Source organism: Oryx dammah, unplaced genomic scaffold (genome assembly GCF_014754425.2).
Source record: "Oryx dammah isolate SB20612 unplaced genomic scaffold, SCBI_Odam_1.1 HiC_scaffold_11163, whole genome shotgun sequence".
NCBI lineage: Eukaryota > Metazoa > Chordata > Mammalia > Artiodactyla > Bovidae > Oryx > Oryx dammah.
In genome coordinates, this window is record NW_024080556.1 from 3221456 (window position 1) to 3233463 (window position 12008).

At 40.7% G+C, this 12008-nt stretch overlaps 1 protein-coding gene across 1 annotated transcript in view; it reads right to left on the reverse strand.

The window, feature by feature from the left end:
• LOC120860692 (R-spondin-2) overlaps nucleotides 1-12008 on the reverse strand; it is a 189584-nt gene that overhangs the window by 89281 nt on the left and 88295 nt on the right. The gene's annotated exons all lie outside the window — the stretch shown is intronic.

Sequence of the window (12008 nt, forward strand, 5' to 3'; positions counted from 1 at the left end):
TGCAGGACAGCAAAAAAGACACAGATGTGTATAGCGGACTTTTGGACTCAGAGGGAGAGGGAGAGGGTGTGATGATTTGGGAGAATGGCATTGAAACATGTATAATATCATGTAAGAATCGAAATGCCAGTCTATGTCTGATGCAGGATATGACACGCTTGGGGCTGACGCGCGGGGATGACCCAGAGAGATATTGTGGGGAGGGGGGTGGGAGGGGGGCTCATGTTTGGGAACGCATGTACACCTGTGGTGGATTCATGTCAATCTATGCCAAAACCAATACAGAATTGTAAAGTAAAAATTAAAAATAAATAAATAAATTTAAAAAAATCAAAAAAAAAAAAAAAGATAATCTATATGTGTGGATTTTGAAATGGTGGCTGGCAATTCTAAACACTGCCACTATCATCTTTATTATTAAAACGTAAACAGTATGCTTACCAAAAAAAAAAAAAAAAAAAGAAAGTGAAAGAGGAGAGTGAAAAATTTGGCTTAAAGTTCAACATTCAGAAAACTAAGATCATGGCATCCAGTCCCATCACCTCATGGGAAATAGATGGGGAAACAGTGGAAACAGTGACAGACTTTCTTTTCTTGGGCTTCAAAATCACTGCAGATGGTGCCAAGCCATGAAATTAAAAGATGCTTCCTTCTTGGAAGAAAAGTTATGACCAACCAAGACAGCATATTAAAAAACAGAGACATTACTTTGCCAACAAAGGTCTATAAACAGTCAAAGCTATGGTTTTTGACTGTATGGATGTGAGAGTCGGAGTATAAAGAAAGCTGAGCACCAAAGAATTGATGTTTTTGAATTGTAGTGTTGGAGAAGCCTCTTGAGAGTCCCTTGGACTCTCAAGGAGATCCAACCAGTCCATACTAAAGGAAATCAACCCTGAATATTCACTGGAAGGACTGATGCTGAAGCTGAAACCCCAATACTTTGGCCACCTGATGCAAAGAACTGACTCTTTGGAAAAGACCCCGAGGTTGGGAAAAATTTAAGGCAGGAGAAGAAGGGGACAACAGAGGATAAGGTGGTTGGATGGCATCATTGACTCGATGGACATGAGTTTGAGCAAGCTCCAGGAGTTGGTGGTGGACAGAGAAGCCTGGCATGCTGCAGTCCAGAGGTCTCAAAGAGTTGGACCCAACTGAGCAACTGAGCTGAAATGTAGACCTTAGGGTTAATCAGTTAAGGGATGGAGATCAGCCCTGGGATTTCTTTGGAAGGAATGATGCTAAAGCTGAAACTGCAGTACTTTGGCCACCTCATGCAAAGAGTTGACTCATTGGAAAAGACTCTGATGCTGGGAGGGTTTGGGGGCAGGAGGAGAAGGGGACGACAGAGGAGACTCTGATGCTGGATGGCATCACAGACTCGATGGACGTAAGTCTGAATGAACTCCGGGAGTTGGTGATGGACAGGGAGGCCTGGCGTGCTGCGATTCATGGGGTCGCAAAGAGTCAGATGGGACTGGACTGAACTGATACATTCAAAATTACCTGTTTTTTAAACTTGTGTCTTTTCATTTTAGAAACAAACTATAGCATTCTCCCAGCCCATAACACATTTTTCACAAAGTTCAAAACAAGGATGGAATCATAAAGTATAACAGTGAAAAAAAAGTAGCCAGTCACTGGATACAGAAGTATGAAATCTCAATTCTGTAATTTTTTGTTTGCAAATGATTTTGTTAAAACATACTGTCCCCGGCAATACAAGCATGTATATTATTTTCTTATACATAAAAAAAGTACTAGTCCATTTTCTTTCACTTTGGTGCATTTTTGATCCCCTTCCTTGCACATTAATAAAACAACACCTTGACTGATATGAGGTAGATAGATTCTTTATAGACTGCTGATTAAACAACTATTCTGTTCAAGGCTATTCCTCACTTAGGTTTTAGATCCTAAGTTCTTCTGTCTCTTAAATGATCTTGTTTTCCTTAATCATCCCTTTCTCCACCTCAACTGGCTATATTCTGTCCAAACCTCCCTCTACCTCCCCCCACCACCAACACACACACCTTCTACCTATCATCAGAGTGTCTTTTTCAACAAGCTTAGTGGTGAGGGGAAAGAGAAAGTGTCCTATAATTGTGGCTCCTCCCTAAGACTCCATGTACTCTCTGAAACCATAGTAATCAGGATAGCACTCCAACAATAACAGTGAAACAACCTCCACCAAGGTCAACAACTCTTGTTTAAACAGCACGATTTTGGCATTGACCCCTTGATACTTCAAGTCTCCTTACCTGCTTCTGGGACATCATTCTCTAATTTTCCATTTTCCTGGTATTTCTGTCATAGCCTCCACTACAGGCTTTGCTTTGCTTGCTGTAAGAGGTCCACATTCTTCAGGCTTCAATCCTCAGAACTCTTTCTCTCTGTTGATATTGTTTTCTTCTTGTCAATAATTCAGTTCTTTCTCCTTTGACAGCTCCAGCCCCTGACATCTAAATGCTTATTGGGCATCCTCCCCAGGATGTCTCATACTTTTTCTCAACCTCCTGCTGCTGCTAAGTCGCTTCAGTCATGTCCGACTCTGTGCGATCCCATAGACGGCAGCCCACCAGGTTCTGCCATCCCTGGGATTCTTCAGGCAAGAAGACTGGAGTGGGTTGCCATTTCCTTCTCCAAGCTGAAAGTGCCTCAAATCAACCATTCTCCACCACCATCTTTCTCTCAAGCAGATATGCTCCTCTTCCTATACTGTGTACCTTGATGACTGCAGCCATGAAATTAAAAGGTGCTTACTCCTTGGAAGGAAAGTTATGACCAACCTAGACAGTATATTCAAAAACAGAAACATTACTTTGCCGACTAAGGTCCATCTAGTCAGTTCAGTTCAGTTCAGTTCAGTTCACTCAGTCAAGTCCAACTCTTTGTGACCCTATGAATCGTAGCATGCCAGGCCTCCCTGTCCATCACCATCTCCCGGATTTCACTCAAACTCATATCCATTGAGTCGGTGATGCCATCCAGCCATCTCATCCTCTGTTGTCCCCTTTTCCTCCTGCCTCCAATCCCTCCCAGCATCAGAGTCTTTTCCAATGAGTCAACTCTTTGCATGAGGTGGCCAAAGTACTGGAGTCTCAGCTTTAGCATCATTCCTTCCAAAGAACACCCCATCTAGTCAAGGCTATGGTTTTTCCAGTAGTCATGTATGGATGTGAGAGTTGGACTGTGAAGAAAGCAGAGCGCCAAAGAATTGATGCTTTTGAACTGTGGTGTTGGAAAAGACTCTTGAGAGTCCCTTGGACTGCAAGGAGATCCAACTAGTCCATTCTAAAGGAGATCAGTCCTGGGTGTTCTTTGGAAGGAATGATGCTAAAGCTGAAACTCCAGTACTTTGGCCACCTCATGCGAAGAGTTGACTCATTGGAAGACTCTGGTGCTGAGAGGGATTGGGGGCAGGAGGAGAAGGGGACGACAGAGGATGAGATGGCTGGATGGCATAACCGACTCGAGGATCTGAGTTTGAGTGAACTCCGGGAGTTCGTTATGGACAGCAAGGCCTGGTGTGCTGCAATTCACGGGGTCACAGAGTCGGACATGACTGAGCAACTGAACTGAACTGATGAATTTTACTCTCCAGATCTCAAGTCAGAGTCATAAGAGTAATCTTAATTTCTCCCTTCACCTTTGGCCAACACCCCCAAATTGATTAAGAAGTCCTTTGATTCTTCCTCAATATCTCTCTCCACTCCTCCACTTCCACTATAATTGACTTAGGTCATTTATTCATTCAGTCTATTTACTAAACACCCACAATATGTCAGACACAATTATACATAACATGACCTTGAACAATACAGACTAAAAATCCCTTCCTTCTTGTAACTTACATACTAGCAGGACAGGTGAATATAACAGATAAATGAAATATACAGTGTGTTAGTTACCCATAAGTGCTAAAGAAAGAAGGGAGGGAAAGAATGACTGAAAAAGGGAGCAAAGAAGAGTGAAAGGGATAAAGAAAAGGAAATATTGCAATCAGTTCAATTCAGTTACTCAGTCGTGTCCGACTCTTTGCAACCCCACGAATCACAGCACACCAGGCCTCCCTGTCCATCACCATCTCCTGGAGTTCACTCAGACTCATGTCCATCTAGTCCATGATGCCATCCAGCCATCTCATCCTGGGTCGTCCCCTTCTCTTCCTGCCCCCATTCCCTCCCAGCATCAGAGTCTTTTCCAATGAGTCAACTCTTCACATCAGGTGGCCAAAGTACTGGAGTTTCAGCTTTAGCATCATTCCTTCCAAAGAAATCCCAGGGTTGATCTCCTTCAGAATGGACTGGTTGGATCTCCTTGCAGTCCAAGGGACACTCAAGAGTCTTCTCCAATACCACAGTTCAAAAGCATCAATTCTTCAGCCCTCAGCCTTCTTCACAGTCCAACTCTCACATCCGTACATGACCACAGGAAAAACCATAACCTTGACTAGATGGACCTTAGCCGGCAAAGTAATGTCTCTGCTTTTGAATGTGTTATCTAGGTTGGTCATAACTTTTCTTCCAAGGAGTAAGCATCTTCTAATTTCATGGCTGCAGTCACCATCTGCAGTGATTTGGGAGCCCGAAAAAATAAAGTCTGACACTGTTTCCCCATCTATTTCCCATGAAGTGATGGGACCGGATGCCATGATCTTCGTTTTCTGAATGTTGAGCTTTAAGCCAACTTTTTCACTCTCCACTTTCACTTTCATCAAGAGGCTTTTAGTTCCTCCTCACTTTCTGCCATAAGGGTGGTGTCATCTGCATATCTGAGGTTATTGATATTTCTCCCGGCAATCTTGATTCCAGCTTGTGCTTCTTCCAGTCCAGCATTTCTCATGATGTACTCTACATAGAAGTTAAATAAGCAGGGTGACAATATACAGCCTTGACATACTCCTTTTCCTATTTGGAACCAGTCTGTTGTTCCATGTCCAGTTCTAACTGTTACTTCCTGACCTGCATACAGATTTCTCAAGAGGCAGGTTAGGTGGTCTGGTATTCCCATCTCTTTCAGAATTTTCCAGAGTTTATTGTGATCCACATAGTCAAAGGCTTTGGCATAGTCAGTAAAGCAGAAATAGATGATTTCTGGAACTCTCTTGCTTTTTCGATGATCCAGTGACTGTTGGCAATTTGATCTCTGGTTCCTCTGCCTTTTCTAAAACCAGCTTGAACATCAGGGAGTTCACAGTTCACGTATTGCTGAAGCCTGGCTTGGAGAATTTTGAACATTACTTTACTAGCATGTGAGATGAGTGCAATTGTGCGGTAGTTTGAGCATTCTTTGGCATTGCCTTTCTTTGGGATTGGAATGAAAACTGACCTTTCCCAGTCCTGTGGCCACTGCTGAGTTTTCCATATTTGCTGGCATATTGAGTACAGCATCATCTTTCAGGATTTGAAGTAACTCAATAGGAATTCCATCACCTCCACTAGCTTTGTTCGTAGTGATGCTTCCTAAGGCCCACTTGACTTCACATTCCAAGATGTCTGGCTCTAGATGAGTGATCATACCATCGTGATTATCTGGGTCATGAAGATCTTTTTTTGTACAGTTCTTCTGTGTATTCTTGCCACCTCTTCTTAATATCCTCTGCTTCTGTTAGGTCCATACCATTTCTGTCCTTTATCAAGCCCATCTTTGCATGAAATGTTCCCTTGGCATCTCTAATTTCCTTGAAGAGATCTCTAGTCTTTCCCATTCTGTTGTTTTCCTCTATTTCTTTGCATTGATCGCTGAAGAAGGCTTTCTTATCTCTTCTTGCTATTCTTTGGAACTCTGCATTCAGATGCTTATATCTTTCCTTTTCACCTCTCTTCTTCTCACAGCTATTTGTAAGGCCTCCCCAGACAGCCATTTTGCTTTTTTGCATTTCTTCTCCATGGGGATGGTCTTGATCCCTGTCTCCTATACAGTGTCATGAACCTCATTCCATAGTTCATCAGGCACTCTATCTATCAGATCTAGGCCCTTAAATCTATTTCTCACTTCCACTGTGTAATCATATGGGATTTGATTGAGGTCATACCTGAATGGTCTAGCAGTTTTCCCTACTTTCTTCAATTTGAGTCTGAATTTGGCAATAAGGAGTTCATGATCTGAGCCACAGTCAGCTCCTGGTCTTGTTTTTGTTGACTGTATAGAGTTTCTCCATCTTTGGCTGCAAACAATATAATCAGTCTGATTTCGGTGTTGACCGTCTTGTGATGTCCATGTGTAGAGTCTTCGCTTGTGTTGTTGGAAGAAGGTGTTTGCTATGACCAGTGCATTTTCTTGGGAAAACTCTATTAGTCTTTGCCCTGCTTCATTCTGCATTCCAAGGCCAAATTTGCCTGTTACTCCAGGTGTTTCTTGACTTCCTACTTTTGCATTCCAGTCCCCTATAATGAAAAGGACATCTTTTTTGGGTGTTAGTTCTAAAAGGTCTTGTAGGTCGTCATAGAACCATTCAACTTCAGCTTCTTCAGCGTTACTGGTTGGGGCATAGACTTGGAAATTGCAATAAGGAAGGTTAAATTTTATATAGATTGGCCAGGGAGAGTCTAACAAGGACGCAGCTGATTTTTTTGTTTGTTTGTTTTTAACCCAGATGCTTGATCTTGCTACCTTCATTGCAGACTCTCCTCTAGCCCATTTTCCAACTGAAAGAAAAATATTTCCCCAAATCATAACCTCATCATTCCCTTACTTGTCATGCTTCATTAACAGCTTGTGGCTTTCAGGATATTTCTACTACCTAAATTTAGCACATAAGGTCTGCACTGACCTAGCCCCGACCAACCTAACTAGCACCATTTCTGGTTTTACAATAGAAATGTACTAAAACACCTGTATCTTACTTCAAAATGAATGATTTTTTTTTTTTTGGTGCAACTCCATAGCTTTCTATGTATTTTTCCCTTTTTTTTCTTCCTATAATACTTAATCCTAATAATTCTGAAAACATACACAGTCTTTATAAGTGACATCGCCTTCATTGCTGAAATCCACCCCAAACATTAGAAAGTGTATTTTACTCAGTTGGTAACCTCATCCATAAATTAGAAACACCATAACAACTTTCCACATTTATTTGAAAGGTAAAATGAGAAAAAGTACATCTAATAGCATAGTTGGCACAGGATGGAAGCTAAATAGTTAGCAGCCTCTACCACATAATACGCTTTATTAACTATCTGTCTTTCCACTAGACCAGGCTTTCTCAGCCTCACAAGTACTGATATTTTGGGCCAGGTAATTCTTTGTTACAGGAGGCTGCCCTGAGCACTGCAGAGCATTGAGTGGTACCCATGGCCTCTGTCCACTAGATGCCGGGAGCACTGTAATATCCAAAATGTCTCCAAACACTACTAAAATAATCTCTTTGGGCAAAAATCATCCCTGGTAGAGAATCACTGCACTACACCATAAACAACTCGAAAGACAGAAACTAATTACTACTCATTATTTTGTCTCTAGGTATCTAGGATTGAAGTCTGCACACAGTAGGTGTTCAATAAATGCATATCTCTAGCACCATAGATTAATTTTACCTATTTTTTGAAAAGTATGTAAATGTACCTATTATTTTATAGCCTCTTTCATTCAATGTCAGATTATGGGATGTATTTATGATGCTTATGTTGCAGTTCATCTCCAGTTCTCCATATACTTTTTTTTTTTTTGCAGGGCATTTTCTTTTATTTATTTATTTTTTTTAATTTATTTTTTATTTTACTTTACAATTCTGTATTGGTTTTGCCATACATTGACATGAATCCACCACGGGTGTACATGCATTCCCAAACATGAACCCCCCTCCCACCCCCCTCCCCACAACATCTCTCTGGGTCATCCCTGCGTACCAGGCCTAAGCGTGCCATATCCTGCATCGGGCATAGATGGGCAATCAGATTCTTACATGATATTATACATGTTTCAATGCCATTCTCCCAAATCATCTCACCCTCTCCCTCTCCATATACTTTTTTAGACACTATTGTTTGGACACTTGAGTTGTTTCCAATTTGTAGCTAGTATAATTAGTGTTGTCATGAATAACCTTTTGCATGGTTTTCATTACCAGTCAGGATACCAGTTTTGTTGAAGGAGGAGAAAGGGGAGTAATTGGTAAGGATACAATGAGGGTTCTTGGGGGTGCTGTTAACATTTATTCTCGAGTAGTGGTACCATATGTGTGTCCACTTTGTGGTAACTCATTGAATGCTCCATTTATGACCTGTGAATATATCATTCTCTTTTACACTTCATTTGAAGTTTTTATTTATATTACTAAGGAAACAGTTGTGCAAATAGATGGAAAAAGAAGGCCAATGATTCTGGCAAATATTCTACAATACCAATATTCATGTGAAAAATAAATGTTTACCTTTATTTGTATCATCAGTTCAGTTCAGCTGCTCAGTCGTGTCTGACTCTTTGTGACCCCACGAAACGCAGCATGCCAGGCCTCCCTGTCCATCACCAACTCCCGGAGTCCACACAAACCCATGTCCATTGAGTCGGTGATGCCATCCAACCATCTCTCCTCTGTCATCTCCTTCTCCTCCTGCCCTCAATCTTTCCCAGCATAAGGGTCTTTTCCAATGAGTCAGCTCTTTGCATTAGGTGGCCAAAGTATTGGAGTTTCAGCTTCAACATCAGTCCTTCCAATGAACACCCAGGAATCATCTCCTTTAGGATGGACTACTTGGATCTCCTTGCAGTCCAAGGGACTCTCAAGAGTCTTCTCCAACACCACAGTTCAAAACATCAATTCTTCTGTGCTCAGCTTTCTTTATAGTCCAACTTTCACATCCATACATGACTACTGGAAAAACCATAGCCTTGACTAGATGGACCTTTGTTGGCAAAGTAATATCTCTGCTTTTTAATATGCTATCTAGGTTGGTCATAACTTTCCTTCCAAGGAGTAAACATCTTTTAATTTCATAGTTGCCATCACCATCTGCAGTGATTTTGGAGCCCAGAAAAATAAAGTCAGCCACTGTTTCCACTGTTTCCCCATCTATTTGCCATGAAGTGATGGGACTGGATGCCATGATCTTAGTTTTCTGAATGTTGAGCATTTGTATCACAGAAAACCATATTAAAAGAAAAAAGTGTGTTTTATACTTTTTGTCACTAGTACCCATTGTTGGTGAGAAGCAAGAGAAAATGTCTGCTATCAGTAAATATGTAAACAGGCACAACTTTCCCAGAAGACCATTTGGCAATATATACAAAAAAATCTTTGAAATTTGCATTATGTTTGTATCTCAATTATATCTCAATAAAGCTTGGAAAATGTGCTATGTTTAAAAGATTATCTTATGAAAATAAATCACAAAAATGCATAAAACTACATATGTGTGTATAAACAAAAGAATCTATATACAAGGAAATTCTTCATATAACTTCTTATGATGGTAAAAACTGAAAGCAAATTTTTAATAGATAATTAGCTAGATATATTATTGTTATCTATTCAGTAGAAAACATGCACTCATATTTAATGACAAGGAAAAATGTTCATAACGCATCAAGTAAAAACAAATTATAAGACAGGATGAAACATTTGTAAGGAAAGAGACATAAATATGCACAGAAACAAAATGTCAAGAAAAGAAGCCAGTGGCTCAGACGGTAAAGCGTCTGTCTACAATGCGGGAGACCTGCGTTCGATCCCTGGGTCGGGAAGATCTGCTGAAGAAGGAAATGGCAATCCACTCCAGTTCTATTGCCTGGAAAATCCCATGGACAGAGGAGCCTGGTGGGTTACAGTCCATGGGGTCGCAAAGAATCGGACACGACTGAGCGACTTCACTTTCACTATAGAAAGGAACAAAATAATGCCACTTGCAGTAACATGGAAGGCCCTAGAGATTGTCATACTGACTGAAGTCAGACTCAGAAAGACAAATATCATATGATATGGCTTATATGTGGAAACTTAGAAAAGGGTACAAATGAAGTGAGTTACAAACCAGAAGTAGAGTCACAGATGTAGAGAACAAATTCATGGTTACCAGGGGATAAGCAGGGGGAGGAATAAATTTGGAGATTAGGATCGACATATACACACTACTATATGTAAAATAGGTAACTAATAACAACTCACTTATAGCACAGGACACTCTTCTCAAAACTGTAATGGCCTATATATGGCAAAAGAATCTAATAAGGTAGAGTGGAGTGTATCATCCTCTGTATTAAATATAAATAACATGCAACATATGCCAAGTACCTATGAAAAAGAGCCAATATTACTAAGAACAAACCATGGTCATCTGAAGTCATATACTGAGAATTAAGAAATAATCTTCCTCTTTCACTTTGCTTCACAGGAGCCTTGTTAATAAGCACTTCCTGCTTGTACCAAATAAGTAATGATTTCTAGGTCAGTCAATTGCAACATTGATTGCATTCACTTACATAAGTATAACCGTGGCAAACCCATTTTCACATGGAGATTCTCTAAGGCTGATTTACAGTCACTGCTTTCCTCTCTGTTTCTGAGAAAAGGGGTCACCTTAGCCAAAATGTATGTGTTAACCCCTATCTCAGAGTGTCTCTCTAAGGAAGACCCTGTTGATAGCCTGAGATATTGCTGAATGACTACCCATTCCACTTTGCCCAAGACAGGCCTGGTTTATGCCCCGTGCCCCTGCAGAGTTGTTAAGAGCAGCCACTCTCAGTCCCCAGTGTCCCAGACGGAGCAAAACATTAATTGCCACCCTCCTCTCCATCCCCAGTGTACAGAATGCTAAGCATAGAACTTGGAATAAATACTGAGCCACCTGAACTCTTGTCTCATCTTCCCTGTACACTGTTCGTCTAGAATAAGCACCCGCACAGACCATTCATGGGCTCAAATCCCCACCGCCACCACATAGGTGGTTGAAAGCAATCTGAACGGGAATCCATTTCAAGTTGGCCCCATTCTCCTATGGGTGGTTCAAAAACTATGAGAATACACATTATTAGCTACCTCAAATCATACACTTTAAGGATAAGGTACATATTTGAAAAATTTGATCTATGTATTGATACTTTGGGGGAGCTGTGTCTGTCTAGTTATTAATCCAAATAATTCTATGAAATGGAAGTATCAATACATGCAAATTTCCTGTAAGACTATATATTTCTATCTGTGCTAATGGCAAAACTATTCAGCCAATCACCTTAGCCAGAAACCCTATGATCAAATTTGATTCTCTCTGCACTCTGTGAAATTAGTTACTGTCTCATTGATTCTAAATCTCTGAAATTCACTGTCCACAAACTTCTCATCAGAATAAGATTTCACATCTGCAATTGTTACAGTAGGCTTCTCCAACTCATCTCCTGCACTTCTGCAAGAATTATCTTAAATAAAGCAATTACTCTAGTTCACAGCCTGCTCAAAACCCTCAGATAACATCCAGACTTCTTAACATGGCACTCAAGACCTTTATTATTTGCACTCAAGCCTCCTTTTTCATCCTCAATTCCAACCATACCTCACGCAAAGCACATACTACTCAGTGGTTCTTCTCCAGGGGTGGTACTGCTCCCCTAGGAGGTGTTGGGAAATGTCTGGGGATAACTTATTCTCATGGTGATTTGGGGGAATGAAGATTATTTAAGGAGCAGAGACTAAGAATGCTCAATGACCAGCAGTGCAGGACTTGTGCCTTGTCAAGATGCACCATAAATGAAACTTCTCATTGCCCAAACACATTATTTTTTCAAACGTGTTGTTTCTTCCTCCCAGATTCCATTTAATCTTCCTCTATTAGTTGTGCCTCCTTCCAAAATAACATTGTCCTTGGACGATAAAACTCAAACACTCTTCTTACCTAAAGACCTCAGCTGATTTAATAGTCATGCACAATGTGTTAGAGGTAATTAAGTCACTCCCATAACACACTGGTTGCCTGCTGATCTAGTGCTTAGTACATTGAATTATGATTAAACTTCTTACCCATCTGTCTTTTCACTCCATGTTCCCCTTCTCCTTACCCATTCTATCCTCTAAA